Source organism: Podarcis pityusensis (assembly GCF_964106645.2).
Source record: "Podarcis pityusensis genome assembly, chromosome: 10".
NCBI classification, from domain to species: domain Eukaryota; kingdom Metazoa; phylum Chordata; class Lepidosauria; order Squamata; family Lacertidae; genus Podarcis; species Podarcis pityusensis.
In genome coordinates, this window is record NC_138035.1 from 73,438,907 (window position 1) to 73,457,535 (window position 18,629).

At 46.2% G+C, this 18,629-nt stretch overlaps 1 protein-coding gene across 1 annotated transcript in view; it reads left to right on the top strand.

Annotated features, from left to right (window-relative positions):
• Positions 1 to 3,890: 3,890 nt before the first annotated feature.
• Positions 3,891 to 18,629, top strand: part of FAM107B (family with sequence similarity 107 member B) — an 88,219-nt gene continuing 73,480 nt past the window's right edge. The window contains exon 1 of the mRNA XM_081023867.1: positions 3,891 to 3,986. The gene's annotated coding sequence lies outside the window, so the exon portion shown is untranslated. The remainder of the gene's footprint in view (positions 3,987 to 18,629) is intronic.

An 18,629-nucleotide genomic window follows, 5' to 3' on the forward strand; every position in this document is an offset into this window, starting at 1 on the left:
CCGCTTTGTGAACTGATTTCCTTGGTCTGATGAGCTTCAGATAGTATTGTTATGAGCTGGGGACAAGGGAGGAAGTAGGCTGTTTGTGAGATCCTTCTAATCCCTGGATCCAGCAAATGTTAAAATATAAACCAGGCTAGCTTCCTGTGTTGAGGTGATAACCTGGGTGATGGCTCATTAGAATGGTAGAGTTGGAAGAGACCCCAAGGGTCATCTAGTCCAACCCCCTGCAGTGCAGGAATCTCAGCTAAAGCTTCCATGGCAGATGGCCATCCAACGTCTGCTTAAAAACCTCCAAGGAAGGAGAGTCCACAACTTCCTGAAGGAGATCATTCCATTGCCGAACAGCTCTTACTATCATAAAGTGTTTCCTGATGTTTAGTCTTGTAACTTGAAGCCATTGGTTTGAATCCTACCCTTCAGAGCAGGAAAAACAAGCTTGTTCCCGCTTCCATGTAACAGCCCTTGAGACATTTGAAGATGGTTCTCATGTCTCCTCTCAGTCTCTTCTTTTCCAGGCTAAACAGACCCAGCTCCTTTAACCATTCCTCATAAGGCTTGTTTTCCAAACCCTGGATCATCTCGGTCCCCCTCCTCTGTACACGTTCTGGCTTGTCAACATCTTTCTTAAATTGTGGTGTCCAGAACTGGAGACAGTACTCCAGGTGTGGTCTGACCAAGGCAGAAGAGAGTGGGACTATGACTTCCCTTAATCTGGACACTAGACTTCTGTTGATACAGCCTAGAGTAGCATTAGCTCTTTTTCAATGTCAGACTCTAGTATGACAAAGGAACTCTTCCAAGGATGGGCCAAGGCAGATGAAGGAGTGAGCTTGATTCTCAATGGATGGGGTCACCAGGGCGAAACAAATCAGTTTAGCATTCACTCTCTCTCAATGGGGTTACTTTCTTCCTTAGAGCCGTGGTTTGGCCATGGTGAGGGCACAATGACTCTCCATTCAAGGTGGCCTACAGGGGAGAGCCCTCCCCCTCCTCTGATTCCATTATAATGTGCATTTTGCTGCTATATAATAAACTACAAGTTATCCACATGTAACCATTATAACAAAGACCATTTAATACAATGTAAGACCATCCATCAGGCTATTGCCAATCCTTTAATTACCAGTGGTTTCTGGTGGCAAAATAATAAGTTTCTTTATGCCCAAAATACAAATGCAAGAGGCCTCAAGGCCTCATAAAAGGACAATATTGTGCTCATTTTGAAAAATTATAGAGAAGAATTCTGGATGTGTTTTATGATAGTTGTATGTGGACTCATTGTAATGTGTTCTTCTAAAGCCATCATTATGAAATGGGAAACTGCTGGAGAGATGCCTAGATGTATGTTCCATCACTAACTTTAAACTCAAACCAGGTGTATAGAAAGGGTCATCCAAATGTCATGTGGAGCAGTCAGTCACCCTCTGCTCAATCAACATATGAGAACTGGTAGATCAAATACATGCATCTCATTGAGAGGTAATCTCCACTTGGCAGCCACTTACATAAGTAACTTAAAAAACCCCAAACCCCAGTCTTTCTCTGGCAGGAGCAATGTACATATTACATATATATCTGCATAGACTGAAGAACTTATATTTCCTAAAAACCAAGCAGTTATGAAACAAAAAGTGTGTTAGGTCCTCTCTTGGAACAAGGGAAAGAGGTTTGAGCCAATGGCGTAAACTTGTGAAGGACATGTCACTAAATGTTACAATTTGATCTGATTTGGTTCACTAATGCAAAAAAACTTTAGCAGAATCCCGCCCCCAAAATGCAGATGTTCCTTTTCCTGAGCTCTCTGAGTTATATCCAACCAAGGCTGCAATCTGAAACCCACTTACCTGTAAGCCCCACTGAATTCAATGGGGCTTCTGAGTAAACATGGTTAGAAAGGGGCAGCCTGTCCCACTTCACCCTCCGAGACGAAATGGGAATTGCCCCTCTCTGCTCCCCCCCTGCTGCAGAATAGCCCCCCCTCGTTGACCTCAGGAGCAGGCCGCAATGCTGAGACGCTTGTCTTCTCTGGCCCTGGGCGAGGAAGAAGAGTGGCCATGCCGCATGCCAGAATGCTGGTGGGGGCATTCTGCCATCGCCAGAAGTGGTGGGGCAGGCAGGGCTCTGCCTCTTGTGCTTCTGCTGCCCGAAGCAGCTGCTTCAGCCCACCTTACAGGAGGGGGGGGTGGAGTCAGCTATCTTTCTTCCTCTGCAGTTTATCTCTGTGTGCCTTAGCTCTCCTTTCATGGTGGACAAGGTGGAAGAGCAGGGAAAGCAGACCACTATTGTTCAACAGTCTGAATGTTTTGGTGTTGAGCACAGTAAGGGCTCATCCCTAGTTATTTTGCCCCACACTTTCTAGCCATAGGTGTGTGCTTTCCTGATCCATGTCAAAGTGGGATTTATTTATTTTTGCCCTGGCACTTTCCTCAGGAAAACCTGCTCTTTAATGCTAAATCAGAACAAATGGCAATTGGGTTTCCTGCAGATTCAGCGGTAAAGAGTGTTTTTTTTGCAGGAAAGCAACGGGGGGGGGGGAGCAAAAGCCCTCAGACAGGAAACTTTAAACCTGTGCCTAGAAGTGTGGATCAGCTCTAAGAAGATCTGAGACTCTGAATATCCTCATGAATGAATATGCTGTCTGTGCACCATCCCTTGCCTTCTTTGCCTTATAATGTGGTGTCAGTAGAGGCTAAGCAAAAATGCAAGGGTGTTACTTGACTTACCTCCAGTATGTTCTTATTAAGGTAGAACAAAGACTGGCACCAAAACAATGGTCTTGGATGACCATCATTATTGATATTTTGTACAGTCTTGTAAAAAAGTTTTCTGCAGAAACTTCTCTCGAGGTCTGGTTTATTGCTAACAAGAAATGGTATATATATATATAAACTCCTGCCAACCATTTTCAACACCAACTCACAAAGCTCTCGTAAAACAGTGCAGACGGCAAAGAATTTGATGGGCGATTTTGCATCATTATTCCTCCCCACTTAAGCCTGGCACAAAAGATCTGAGCCTTATTCTTTCAACAGTTAAAGTCTAGAGTTCGGAAAGTTATGCTGTGGTTGAAGTAACATGTAGGCACCTGGTATGACTCTTATTGTGACCTAATAAGTGACTGCAAACACAAGGGGAGGGGGAGGCTATTACACAAGCCGGCTTATTGCTCTAACTGCAGTTGCGCATGGAGAAGCCAAGGTGGAAGGCAACCCATATGGCCACATGGCCATACACTGCGCCACCCAAGAAAAGCTCTGCTTCAACCCTGCATGCTCAAAATCCCCACAAAAGACTTCTCCCACTCTTCCTCACAAGGAGGGTTGATAAGCAACACCATTTAATGTTCTCCAGATGAGCCTGTCCGATGAGACAGAGTGGGTGGCCTACTGCAGACTCATACTTACTAAATGTTACTTAAAATGTTACTTTGGAACATTTTAAGTATTTGTGCCAATGGTTTATGCGCTACCTTCTTATGTCTCAGAAATACCATGCAATTTCACTGGGCTTCCTCCAAGTATAACCAAGGGCTCCATCCTGCCCTGAGGGGCTTACAATCTTTAATTTGACACAGGGAGGGAACAGAGGAAGGTTGAGGTCCGGGGTGTATCCTAAGTCCTCCTGTGAGACATCAGCCAGGGTTTGTGAGTTTAGACTTTGGGATTCCCGGACATTTCCCATCCGTAACCTCTTCCTCTCTTTTTGCAATAGGGTAATGAAGGTGATTCTATTAGAATTCCCAAGTGAATGTCCAGCAGGGAGGGAGGGGGAAGAGAGAGAGTGGAATTCTGGTGGAGACGGAAGGTTGGAGGAGGCCTGGAAAGGAAGAGTGAATGTTGGGGGGAGGCAGTTGAGAGTCAGTTGAGAGCAGTGGGTCCTAGAAGGGGGGGGACCTGAAGCTGGGCTGGGCAGCTCTTCAGGATCAGTAGTCCAGTCATAGGATCAAGTGTGCCCATCAGTGACCATGAGAAGGAACTCTGAAGGTAGGAGGAGCTCTGAGGCCCAGAGGAGATGAGTGGCATATTATTATTATTATTATTATTATTATTATTAGTATTAGTATTAGTATTAGTATTAGCGTCACCCACCACAGGTGCATATGTCTTGGCTCCCTGGCTTGACTTGTCCACAGCTGTTGACAGCTTGACAAGTCCTCAGCTGTGGTCCCCATATGATATTTTCTGTTGTTAATAACGGGTTGCTTACAAGGTTGAACCATATGGTCTTTCCATGCCTCTATTCTCTTTACTCTAAAGCTGCGTTCACATCACACCTTGAAATCACGGGGTCATTCCATTAAAATGGCAGCATACACACTCATTGATCCTAAACACATTCTAGATCTTTTTAAAGGGAATGTCCCAAAGTTTCAGGATCTTGCCCCTGTGTGGAATGGGTTTTAACAGGAAGGAGAGGATACATTAATTAAAATTTATCTCTCCAGATACCCACAAATGTGAGCTAAACAGCGTTTTAAAATCCCCTCCTTAGCAGCAAAACCAAAAGCTTAGGAGCTAGGCTGCGAAACCTTGTTTGGAGCAAGTCCACTTCAGAAAGATCACTTCAGAAAGAATCGGGCAGCAAGCTAAGAAGTTTAAAAATAAGCCTTATTTTATTATCATGCATTGATTCACAGCAACAGTAGCAGTAAAAACTATGCAGGCAAAATACTTTCTGGATTTGCAGGGGCCACCCCTAAACCTGGAGATTAATAAATGGTAGGGGTTTGAGGATTTGAAGTATTGGAGGGAAGATTGGAGGCCAGTGGGAAAGTGCAGGCTCCAATTTCTTTCCAAGCCAGGGTCTCACCCGGGATAGAGAGAGGAACATGCCGAAAGGGGTTGATGGCCCATGGGAGAGCCAGGGAGAGAGGCCTTGGACTCCAGGGCTGCCCTGCTGTGGAGAACAAGCCCCTCTTGACAGGACCCTGCTGTCAGATGCGGATTCCCTCCATGCAGACGGAAAGTCGCAATAGGAGAATAAAGCATATTTCTTGGAGCTATGACCGTCTCTGCCGTGTCTCCATTCTCTCAAGGAACACGGACCCTGGGTGAGTGCCTGGACCCCCCAGTGTTGGTTATGTAAATGCCACTTTTGGTACAAAAGTTGGGGGTGATGAACTGACATTTACATAACCAATGCCAGGCACATGTGGAAGAGGTATGTCTGCATCCAACACGGGTCCAAGAGAGAGGGGAACACAAAGTGCAATACAGTGGTACCTCGGGTTATGTACTTAATTTGTTCCGGAGGTCCGTTCTTAACCTGAAACTGTTCTTAACCTGAAGCACCACTTTAGCTAATGGGGCCTCCTGCTGCTGCTGCACCGCCGGAGCACAATTTCTGTTCTCAACCTGAAGCAAAGTTCTTAACCTGAAGCACTATTTCTGGGTTAGCAGAGTCTGTAACCTGAAGCGTATGTAACCCGAGGTACCACTGTATACTCCTTTCTCTCCAGGAGAGCGGACCTCACACAGAGCCCTCTCTGCCAATTGCATTCCTAAGGGCCAGGCCCCTGCCTGTCAGCAATGCAGCTCTGCGGACTTAGCCCCTTTTCATGCTGCAGGAGCCCCAAATGGACGGTGTGTACACACCTTTGGTTTTAAGGGAAAGGCGTTTGGCGGGCTTCATCTTGCACGGGTCAGGAGCGTAGCGAGATTTATTTTGCATTATTTCTTTGCACCATCGCTGCATGTGACCCTTGAGAAGGGGTTCCTGCCCCGAGGTGGCTTACAATCTTTAATTTGACACAGGGAGGGAACAGAGGAAGGTTGAGGTCCAGGGTGTATCCTGAGTCCTGCTGCGAGACATAAGACAGGATCTCTGAGTTTAGACTTTGGGATTTCTGGACATTTCCTATCTGTATCTTCTTCCTCTGCTTTTATTTTCCTTTCTGTCTCCTAGCGCCAAAGATAGGTAGGCCGCAGAGGCTCTTGTGGCTCTGCAAAATGAAAGAAGGGGAGGACGCCACGTGTAAAAATGGTATTTTGGAAGTTGTGGAATCCATTCCCCTCATGTGCCAGGAGGTCATGGCACCAACTTGAGCAAATCAGGACTGGGGTGGGGGGGAGCAGGCCAGTCTAGCCCCAGCCCCTCGTCCCCCTCCTTTTGATCCAGGGGTCAGGCTGTCATGTGCCCAGGCAGGAGCAGCGAGCGCCAGCAGCCAGTGGTGACGTGGGCATGGCCAGCAGGGCAGGGGTGCTTGTTCTGCTGCCCCACACTTTCCAGGGATAGGTCTGCACTTTCCCGGTCTGAGTGCGGTGTCCCCCCCCCCTTCCTTCCTCAGGAAAACCTGCTCTTTAACCCTGAATCAGAACAAATGGCAATTCTGCTTTCCACAGATTGTTGTTTGATCCAATTCAGCAGCAAAGAGAGGATTTTCATGGAGAAAGCAGCAGGACCAGCCCCCCCCCAAGCACTTGGACCTGTGCCTAGAAATGCAGAGCAAAGTTAAAGTGTGGATGAGCCCCAAGATTGCACTCCTAGCCCTGTCTACTCACTTCAATAAATCCCGTTGAATTCTCCCAGGTAGGTGGGATTAGGATTACATCCTAAACTGGGATCCAGTCCTACAGCTGCAATCCTATGCTCACTGATCTTGGAGTAAGCTCTACTGAAATCTGTGGGACTTAATTTTGTGCAGATAAGTATATGAGTGCCCTGTAAGTTACTTTTGTGTCTATATGCATAGGATTGCCCTGTAAACATGGCCTTGTTTGGTTTTCAGGTTTACAGGAAGCTGCTCAGAGAACCTTCATTTTTTGGGTGGTTTGTAAATATTGTAGATCAATCAATCATCAATCAATCAATATTAAACATCAAATGTCATAAGAAAAATGCTGTTACATGTCAGCTGTCGAATACGGGTGGCACTTTCCCTAACGTTTGACAGACCACTTAGTATCTAACAATATTTGACAGGTAAGGAGAAATGATCATTAGTACTTGACAGTCGTCAGCTCCTTAGGAGATTTCACACGTGAAGCCTGCCAGAATTAAAGGAGTCACAAAATGCCAACCAATTCAGAGCTTTTTGTGGCTGGCCACCAGGTGGCTCTCAGCCCCTGCTCTGCACCTCCGTTACAGCACTGAGAGTTGTTATTTTGCCACAGCCTGACATCGGGAGTCCTGGCAACCGCAGTCTCTGCAGCTGAAGCTGTGTGGCCAGTGCTCCCCTTGCAAGTTCCTTTGGCTCCCAGGCATATTTTAAGCATATCATCCCCTGGGACCTTGTGAAGGAACCGAACCTCCGTATTTGGGGGGTGTGCCTTGCCTTCTTTCTGTTACACCTACAAGACACCTTACTTCACTGGAGTTGGAAAAGGTCACTGCCGCCCTTGCAGTAGGGAACCCCACCAAATTCCAAATTTGCAAAAGCTTCCAGGTTTCCCCTTCTTCGGCACACCCCCATTGCTGAGGGGCACCCTGAGGTCCTGGCGTGGGCCCCTCAGCCCTTTAGAGGAGCAAGACTTGAGTTCAAAGTTTTGCATTTGAAATGTGGATCCGCTTCTTTGCTTTAAATGTCTCATCCAAAGGTTAGGATGGCCAGATGGAATCGTTCACCCAGCCTGGTCCAGGACAAGGCCAGGCGGAGGATGGAGAACGGCAATTGTCAGTTCCTTTCTGGTTTATGTCACAGCAAAAGGATAGCAAGTGAATAGGGAATGTACATTTTCCTCACGTTGACTTTGCTCAAGTATTCTGCCATGCTAATCCAGATGGAATAATTTTGGAGGAATGGATAGAACAGGCACAACTGCCCCCCCCCCATGTGAAATCAAGAAGAAAAATTCTTAGTGGCAACATCTTATTTCCATAATCTGGCAGCACATTGGCATACCTGCCTCACGTAAGCACTGGGGGAAGGCACAATTAATGAGTAAGTCAGTGGAGAATTCCCTCCGTGTCATCAATCATTTCTTTTCCTGCTTTCATTCCATGCCTGAAGCAGTGTCCAGACTAGCGAATGATGTGTGGGTGGAAGTCCCCAGTTAAAAAAAGAAAAAGATATGCGAAAATGACACACATTTCCTTAACATCACATCACACTTTTCACTCCCAAACATTTATCACTTGGGTATTATCAGTGGGTTAATAATGTATTTTCTTACATTCCTTACTCATTTTTAGTATCATCATGGCCATGTTTCATGAGCAGGGTGTGCCATTTTAGCAGGCAAAACTTAATTTTTGCAAATTTCTTCAGCGAGGGGTCTTAAAAAGATGTTTATGGATGTGAGGAATTCAAACATGCTGTTATTTTTGTGATTGGACAACATTTAGCTTAGTAAGCCTATGTCTGATGAAGAAGCACATGAACTACTTTCATAAACCCAAATATTTTAAATTTTATCTTCTGAAAATGTTAGGAAATACTAAATAATAATATTGATATTTATATATAACCACAAGTACTTGGCAATCATTTTTTATTTCTGTGCAATTTTACACACATTTTACTTACCAAGAAAAACTGAATTACCATATATTAATTTAACCAAAATATCTTTTGAATTCCCAAGTCATGTTACGACTTTTTAACACCCCTCATTTTTTGAATAGGAAAGTTGAACAATTCAGCATGCCCTATGACTTGGTGTGATTTGAAAATGTTGTGTAACCAGTGCCCCCCTCAACCCAATCCAAATAAAGTGTGTTGAACTGAATACGACCTCAAGTTAGTCATTATATACTTCTCCTGCTGGTTTCAGTGGGACTGAAGTGGAGCTGAACGCTTTTCCTGGGTTGGGGCCAGACTCATTTTGGGGGAGTGTTTGCCCGTTTGGTGTTCCTTGACTGTTCAGTTGGTGCCTCCCAGCCCCCATCAGTTTCTAGCATGCCTAGGAGTGGCAGGAGACGAAACGGTCTCCTTGCCCTTGCCAACATGCTGCTGCTTGTCCAGCGCTCTTGGAGAGGATCAGGCCACAAAGGGAACCTTGGAACTGGGCTGTGCTGTCTTCCAAACCACTTGCCCTGGGTCTGGCCCTTGGGACCAGCTGGCGCTCATGTCCCAGGAACAAGTCTCGTGACCCTGGGCAGTGAACTCCCAAGAACAGCTCGGACTGGGTGTGAAGCCACATGGAAGAAAGATTAAGGAGTCTTTGGAATGTGCAGCAGGCTGCTCAGGTTTCTGCCGGGAAAATTGGGCCAACTTGGCTAAAGGCCGTCGGTATGTTTTCACCCGCCAAACATGCCTGCAAGTCTTTGGCTTCAGGTGTACAATGAGCCACACCTTATTGCCATGGCTACACAGGAAAAAGTGAAATTATAGTCTCTGTTGATCTACCAGAGCAGTGTCTCCCAACCGGGGGGGGGGGATATGGTCCCCTGGGGACCCAGGATAGTTCAGGAGGGCAGCAGGTGAAAAATGTGTAAATGGGGGTCACAGCACAAGGCTAGGGGGGCATAGAGGGAAGTGAGAAGGGGGAATTCTGAATAGCTGGCTCTCCACTTGGCCAATCCCAAGTGGATAAGGGGGCAGCCCACCAGCGCCTAGTGCTCCTTTTTGCCACGTGCATTTTCTTGGAGCAGGAGACGGTGATTGCTGAGTCTCCCCTTTTGACCACTAGAGGCTGCAATCCAGAACCCCCAGGTCAGGTAAGTGCAATGATGGGGTGGCAATGGGTAGGGCTGGGCAAGCCAGAGCTGCTTGTTGCTGCCGCCAGTGCTGGGCCTGGGGGCAGCCTGGGTCTGACTCTGCAGGGTGCAATCCACCCCAGCGCCTAGTGGACCAGGGCCTTTGGATATTGTCCGCAGCATCAGCCCGGCTCTGAAAGGCATGGGGTGAAATCCACTCCAGCACCTAGCCAAGTGGGGTCGTCTGGTTAGGGGGCAGGCTTTTGTTGGGGGGGACAGAATCTCGGATTTGTATTGATTTGTATTGATTTATACTTATTGGAGGAGCAGCTGCCCACCTTGGCTACACCCATGGGGGTGGCCACAGGAAGGAAACAAGGTTGGAAGGGGGCCATGGTCAGAAAAAAGGTTGGGAAACACTGTCCTAGAGGTCTGAATTCATCTTGGGAGTATTTGTAATGGATTGGATCCAACGTCGCCGTCTTCCGCTGGTGCAATGGAGTGTCCCCTCCCTATCTTCTCTTTGTGTGCCCCTCCCCAATCTGCTCCAGAGGTCAGGGAAATGCTCAGAAGAGATTTGGGAGGGGTCACGGGGAGAGGAGAGGGAGGTGACGTCATTTGATGTAGGGGAGTCTGGCAAGGACAAGATGGAGTGGCCTGGAGAGGGTCCTTTCAGCCCTGTGCCTGAAGCTCCCACTCCTGAATTAAAGATTTTCTGGTCACTGTAGAGCTGGAAAAGCTCTCCTGGGAATGTTTGTGAGCTCTGCCAGTTTGGGGCCGGGGTGGGTGAATGGTGCCTGGCTGAGTATCAGCCAGTTCCTTCTATTTAGGAAGGGAGGTCTGGATTAGCTGTGAGTGTGACACATTCCTTCAGATGATGCCAGGGGGAGGGCAGACAACAGTGGACTCTCACAACTTCCTGAGAATGGAATTAATAGCCCTATAATTCAAGAGGCAAAGGTTTGGGCTTCGGTGAGACAAAGACTGACGCTAAGCTGGTGATGCATGAAGTATCTTGGAAAAGAGGGGAGCCAACTTGGCAAGCTTGACCTGATGGAATGCAGAAACCTCACATTGTCTTCCTGGTCTGTGGGCCAAGGAATGACGAAAAGCCAGAGCCTGGTGACGGCAGAGCAGAGTTGTCTGACCAATGCAAAGCTTTAGGCTGAATGGACTGTAGATGAATCTGAATGCAGCAGCTCACAGTTTGGGCAACCAAATGCACATTTCCTTGACCGTATTTGACTGGCTGTTCTCTTCCACCCAAACACGCTCTTGTCTCATAATGTTGACTAATAACTAAGTGACCCCCCCCTCACGAAAATATGGCTTTATCTGTCTCTCCAGTTATCTCCCCCCCTTAAATATTTTCCCGTTCCTTGAAAATGCAGTGAACAGATGGCATCATCTGCTTGCTGGCTGCCAGCAATCTCCATCTTGGATTTGCCCCAGCCTGGCTCCAGCCTTCTCTTTTCTCGTTCCGATGCCTTCAGTGACATTTTCCTGGACAGATCTTGAGATAATTTCTCATTTTATCTGACCTATATTCAGTCCTTGGTAGAGACAAGGCGAGAGGGGAGTTTCTGCTCCTAGGTCATTCTCTTCCCCTTTGCTCCTGGTATAGCAGAAGGAGAAATGCCGCGGTCTTTTAATGGCTCCATGGTGAGAGGCAGATGTGGTTCAGAATGATTTACAAGCTGAGAATCGTGGCAAGAGAGAGGAAACCACGGACCATGAAGTGCTTCTGCCATTAACTCATGAGACAGCTCATCTCAGGTGTCTCTCCCACTTCTTCACCTCAGGCATGGCTTGCAGGTCGCTTGAAACCACAGTTGCCTTTTCAGAAAGATGCTGTGTAGCAAGGGATTCCCAACAAACTGCTTCCAGGCTGTTGCTATTTCCAAGTGGGGTTTTTTGGCCAAAGATTTTTGGTTTTTCCCAAAGTTTTTCCCAAAGTTTTTAAAGGAAATTCACCAAAAACTACATTTCCAACATGGGTTGCCATTTGCCCAGACATTTCAGCAATTTCCGCCTAGACACTGTTTCCGACAGCCAAATCCCAGCCATGTCCAGGAAATTCCGGGCATATGGCAACCCTAGGTCAGATTCAATCACAAACTGGCAAATTCAAGTTGTGCAATTATAGTGCATTGGGAGGTCTTGCACAACAAATCTGCTTCTCAAAAAGATCAGATTTTTGTGATAAAGAAAGGGACCGGAAAATGCAATGGAAATTTTGAGGTAACACTTGCTTTTATGCAATGTCATCTAACTTCCCCTCAAACAAATCAGATCAAATGTTCAATTAAATAGCTGATGTTGTCTAGTCTCCCTGCAAAAAAAAAAATAAAAAAAAAATCAGGACGAATGTGCAATAAACATTCCGGAAGCACCTAGAGTCTCTTGGGTAAAACGTTACTCGAATGTTGTGGGAAGCAACCATAAACAAGCTGAAAGGATTTTATTCTTGTAACATAAAAACTGTCTGTTAGAGTTATCAATCTAATAATAATAATAATAATAATGTTTTATTTATATGCTTCAGCCACTCTGGATGACTTCCAGCAAAATATAAAAACACCATAAAGCATGAAATGTTATAAACCTCCCCATACAGGGCTGCCTTCAGTTGTCTTCTAAAAGTCGTATAGTTATTAATCTCCTTGACATCTGGTGGGAGGGTGTTCCACAGGGTGGGTGCCACTACCGAGAAGGCCCTCTGCCTGCTTCCCTGTAACCTTAATTCTCGCAGGGAGGGGACCACTGCTCCATATGCACTGAATTAAATGAAAACATTCCTGTAGGATAAAAACCAAACTTGCAGGTGTCTTTGCTTCTTTATATACTAGGCATTCATGCCAATAGGTATGTTTATTGCAGCTACAATATGAAGACTCAGAAATGTGGAATTTAATAAGTACTTCAAAGTACAGTACTTGTGGGTTATGGGATATTATCTCAATAACAACAACCAACTGCTGGCTTTTCCTGCATCTTTATGTGTTGTGTGTGGAATTTAAAGTTTTGGTATTAAGTATATTATCCTTTGAGCAAGCTGTATCTTAGACAATCTATATTTTAATCCATTATCTATTACATTAAAGGTAAAGGGACCCCTGACCATTAGGTCCAGTCGTGGCCAACTCTGGGGTTGCGGCGCTCATCTCACTTTATTGGCTGAGGGAGCCGGCGTACAGCTTCCGGGTCATGTGGCCAGCATGACTAAGCCACTTCTGGCGAACCAGAGCAGCGCACGGAAACGCCGTTTACCTTCCTGCCGGAGCGGTACCTATTTATCTACTTGCACTTTGACGTGCTTTTGAACTGCTAGGTTGTCAGGAGCAGGGACCGAGCAACGGGAGCTCACCCCGTCACAGGGATTCGAACCGCCGACCTTCTGATTGGCAAGTCCTAGGCTCTGTGGTTTAACCCACAGCGCCACCCGCGTCCCTCATCTATTACATTACCTTTCTATAAAACAGAAGATATAGTAGCTGTTCTCACAAGAGTGGTTGGCATTCCCTACTTCTCTGTCATGGCAGCAGAATAATCCTACTTGCCCCATTTCAGTTTTTTAAAGAAATCACACATGTAAACAGTTGGAAGGCAAATGCTAGCTGCCATACATTGGCTGGCCTTAAAGTATTTTTTGCATCCATAAATCATGAATATAAATTCTTCTTTTTTGTCAATAAAGCTGCCTTTCTAACTAGGACATGCAAATGCTATTTATAAAGAATCCCATCTCCTCTGTAAATACTGTGGGAAGAGATCTGACATAGCTGGCAATAATAAGTGCTTTGGAGCCAAACACAGCTAAATATTGAAAAATAATTTGTTTCCTGAATTTTTTCAGTCTTTAAAAAATGGTTTGGGCTGCAGTTTTCAGACTATACTGACAAATAATCTCAAGAACAGACTCTGAAAGGCAAAATAACTGATATAGGTTAACATTACTGTGAAAGTCAGTTATACAGTATGTATCTAATACAAAAATACAATATAATAATCATGCTGGAATGCTACCACTTAACGATGCCCATTAAGTACCTGCCTGCTGATACCACCTCTCCCAGTCTGGCCTGGGGAATGCTAGAAGACAGACCAAGGTCCTGTCTGGGAATTTTTTTTAAGGAAAAGAAAAGCATGCCATGCCTAATATTAGGCCACATTCTTTTAATGGCAATGATTGATGATAAAGGTAAAGGGACCCCTGACCATGCGCTGCTCTGGTTCACCAGAAGCAGCTTAGTCCTGCTGGCCACATGACCAGGAAGCTGTACGCCGGCTCCCTCGGCCAATAAAGCGAGATGAGCGCCACAACCCCAAAGTCGGCCATGACTGGACCTAATGGTCAGGGGTCCCTTTACCTTTACCTTTAAGTATGTGCTCAGGGGACATCTGATTCTTGCTTCCTCATTCTCTCATCCCCTTTTAAAGAGGTTCTCCTGGTTCTTCCAAGGGAATGGGACTGAGATTTGTTTGGTAGTAGTGAATTCTTTTCAGTATTCAGTGCTGGTTTTGGCTTTGATTGGGTGCCAAGTATTTGCTCAAGCCGAAGGAAAATTGGACCAGAGGGGATGGAAAAAGGAATCTGAGGTTCTCAAGCAAAGAGAAGTTTACAAGAATAGCTTAGCTTCTAAAAAGGAATAAATCTTCTGAACTTTACAAACCAGAATCACTTTTTTTCTTAGGTCAATTACATTTCTTCTTGTGTGACCCATGGTCCTTTCCCCCTAGTCTGGCCAATTTCTGAATGTAGTTATGATTAGGGGGGAAGTGGGGCAGATTGATGCAGAAAAATTTAGTCTCATATTTTATGTACCAAAATGAGTCAAATAATAATAATAAATGCTTTATGCATGGCATAATCAATATTATAACAGCAATCAAAAGAACCAATAAAGTTAGAATATAATGAGAATATAATGACTTGAATAAAAAATGGGTTTTGTATCATTCTGCCCCACCTACTGGGCACTTTGATACAGTGGATGGGGCACTTTGATACAAAGCGTAAATTGTATGAGAATGGTAATTATTTACAAAAATTTCATGAAAAAAACATTTTTTATTGTAAGAGATCATAATCAGCCTTACAATTTGTTACTTAAAATCTAAATTATGTATTAAAACTAGCAGTGTTTCACGCATATCACAGACTTTATGGCAGGTTTTCTGAACAAAACATCAATACTTATATTAATCTCTCCTCAAACACCTATCCATTTAAAAAAAACTTTGGAAAAACTTAAAAAAGTGTAATAACTCACATTAGGTAGTCAAAAATAGTAATTTAAACAAAATGCTTATAAAAAATAAGATAATTACTTAACATTTAGCTTCTATTGCACAATATACCGTATTTTTCGCGACATTGGACGCACCGGACCATAGGACGCACCGGACCATAGGAGGGGGAGAACAGGGGGGAAAAAATTGTTCTTGTTCTCCCCCTCTAAAACAAGGTGCGTTCAAGGTACATTCACCAGAGCTTGTGGGGCTGGCGGTGGGGGGAAGCGCTGCTTTCGCCCACCGCCAGCCTCAAAGATCCCTGAAGCCTTTGGAGCGCAGCGCCCCGCTGCCCTGCAGAGGTTTGCGCGCAGCCATCCCCAAGCTAGAACAGCGAGACGGAGCCCTCCGTCTCGCTGTTCTGGCTTGGGAACAGCCTTGCTAGCTTCTGCAGGACAGTGGGGTGAAGGCACCCCACTGCCCTGGAGAGGCTGTCCGCGCAGCCGTCCCCAAGCTAGAACAGCGAGACGGAACCCTCCGGGTCATGGGTCATGTGGCCAGCATGCTTAGTCATGCTGGCCAGCTTCCGGGTCATGTGGCCAGCATGACTAAGCCGCTTCTGGCAAACCAGAGCAGTGCACGGAAACGCTGTTTACCTTCCCACCGGAGCCGTACCTATTTATCTACTTGCACCTGATGTGCTTTTGAACTGCTAGGTTGGCAGGAGCTGGGACCGAGCAGGGATTCAAACCACCGACCTTCTGATCAGCAAGCCCTAGGGGCTGTGGTTTAGACCACAGTGCCTGTTAATGGTTTCAGAACTCACAGAGTTAAAGAGTTCTGGTGACGTCTCTTTCCTGAGGCGTGGTTAGAAACACTTAAGGGAGGGGTTTGACTCCGAGTGTTTCAGTCTGCTTTTAGTCTGACTCTGGGACGCTATGCGAGAGGGAGAATGTGTCAGTTCTCGCCAGGTCTGAATTTATGGTGTTATTCTTCATGATTAAAGGCAAGAGAAGATAAGGACTGCCTTGTGTCTGTTCTGAATTTATTACCCCACTGTCTGCAATCCGCTTCTCACCGCTGTGTTTCGCTCTGCTACCGGCAAGAGAGAGAGGCCTGAGGAGGACTTTTGCAGGAGGCACGGATAGCTTGCAAGCAGAGTTACGCAAGGGAAGTGTGCCAGGCTCCATGTTCAGCCTCTGTTTATACTCTTGTCCGGCGTAAAATCTCAGAGGTTATGGATGCTCGCTAACGCTTTGAAGCATTGCAGGAACGTCCCATGTGTGGGGGAAGCCAGCAGGAAAGTTGCTGGGGCCAGCTGGAGCTCTGGAGCTGTGTCTTTGAAGCTGGAAGGAGCTCGCTGGGGAGAAGCGATCTGCCGGAGCCGGGAGGCGGAGGAAGCTACTGCCGGGAGACGCGGAGCTGGAGTGCTTCATTGTACCAGGGATGAAGTGTTGCCTGTTATCGATTTCTGCTCTGGCGAAGCAGGGATACAAAATTTGTTTTGGAAATGATACCTGTTCCATTTTCAGAGGGGGGAGGCAACTTGTCAACGTGGAAAGCAAGGACAATCTCTTTGTTCTGGAAACACCTCTGGAGGGTGGGGGGAATGCAGGGAAAGCACAGGCGCAGTGTGCTAGTGTTCCCAGCCATGATTCATGTGTTCATGTATGGCACAAGAGAACGTCTCATGCTTGTTTGGAAGATGTTAAGAGGTTGCCAGGCTGCACCAAAGGTTGTAAAATCACGCCATGTGAGGGATCCCTAGTGTGCAGGGCATGCAGCAAGGTTCAAAGGTGCAGGTTTCCCGGGGTAAAGAGGGTAACCACAAAACCTTTTGAGTTGATTCACACAGACCTTACAGAGCCAATGAAGTGTGAGAGTCTGGGTGGGGCCAAGTATCTGCTAACGATAGCGGATGATTTTACTCAGAATTTATGGTCTTTTTCTCTCAGGTCACAGAGAGAGGCGGCGCAACTCATCCAGGATTGGGTTGCGGAGGTAGAACTAAGGTTCTCCACCAAGGTGCAAGAGTTCAGGAGCGACCGTGGGTCACAGTTCACTGGGTCTGCTCTGAAGGAGTTCTTCAAGGAAAAGGGAATTCGTCACCAGGTGACGGGTGCAAAGTCTCCTCAAGAGAGAGGCGTGGCAGAGCACAGGAGTGAAGCACTGGCTGAAGTTGTCAGGGTTTTACTGTGTGACTCTGGGCTGCCTCAGGGCTTTTGGAGTGAGGCTTGGAAGTTTGCCAGCTTTATTTTTAACAGGTCCTACAATCACGATGTAGGTGACACACCGTTTTTTCTGTTGCACAAGAGGAAGCCACAGGTGCATTTCTTCCGTTCGTTTGGTTCCAAGGCTTCAGTGCCAATACCAACAGCGCAACGGAAGGAGGGTGGTCCTAGGTACCAGGACATGATCTTCTGTGGGTATGATCCTGCAACAAATGGGTGGAAGTTTGCATACCCAGAGGGTGATCAGACCACGCTGCTGGTCAGCAAGCATGCTGAGTTCTTTGAGCAGGGTGGTTGGTCACAACCTAGGTATGGTTCTGATTTTCTCTCAGAATGCTTGTCCGATTCTGAGGGGGAGGAAAGGGAGGAAGAAAGGGAGGAAGGAGAGGCAGAGGCGGAGCCTGTTGCTGAAGACCAGGTTTCCGATGATGGTCAAGCACAGGGGTGGGTTTCTCCCCAGGTTAAGAGAGAACCCAAGAGTGAGCCTTCATCTCCTGTTAGCCAAGTGCAGGAGGCCCGAAGATGCAGCAAGTCAGAGGGGGAGTCTTCTGAGCTTGCTGGAGACACACTTGCTGACCCCAGTGGGTCAGGAGGAACGCCCGAGGTTGTGCTCCGGCGGTCAACTCGGACCACAAAGGGGATTCCACCGGAGAGGTTTCAGGTCACCAGTGCGTGGGTTGGTTTCGCACAGTGTGATTCTGGGAGTGTGGAAGGGATTCAACAATTGCCTGGGATAAATGCCAGTGGGAGGCAAAAGGCAATGGGAGGTGAGTTGAACTCAAAGAGGTCTGTAAATAGGGGTTCACAGTTTCCCTCAGGATTCGTGACGAGAGGGGGTGTTAATGGTTTCAGAACTCACAGAGTTAAAGAGTTCTGGTGACATCTCTTTCCTGAGGCGTGGTTAGAAACACTTAAGGGAGGGGTTTGACTCTGAGTGTTTCAGTCTGCTTTTAGTCTGACTCAGTGGCATTTAATAAAACCACTGAACTTATTTAAAAATAAGTCCTGATTACTGAGTGAAATAACTTACCTTTGGTATTTTTAAATCTTAACTAAACGACGTAAAACAGAGTTGGAACACTTTTACATTTCATGTAATTTTTACATGTATAGACATGTTTTAGTGATGTCGCGACACGAATAACGTTTCTCAATATTGAAATATTGTTGGTGTATCAATGTGCCCCTTGCATCAATGTGCCCCGCCTCCCCCCTTTTCACCTATTTGATGGTTAGCTCAATGTTATTTTGGCAATCAGTCAAGGAAGTCAGGCTTTCTCCAGTTAAACTTTAGGTAATGCCTAAAAATGCTTCATCAGTTTAGCTTAGTTGTTTAGCTTTTTTTCTGGCCATAGTTGTTGAGCTTTATGGGGGGGGGGGAATGGAGTTTGAAAACTGTTTTTTAAGGAAAATGGCCAAAAAACACAACACTTCCAATATGGGTTGCCATATGCCTGGGTTTTCTGGGACGTTTTAGCTGGTTTCCGGAAATTCCGCCCGGACGCCATTTTCAAAGGAAATTCGGACATATGGCAGGCCAAGTGTTCAAGATGTTTCACATGCTTTACATGTGAAGTTTTACACATT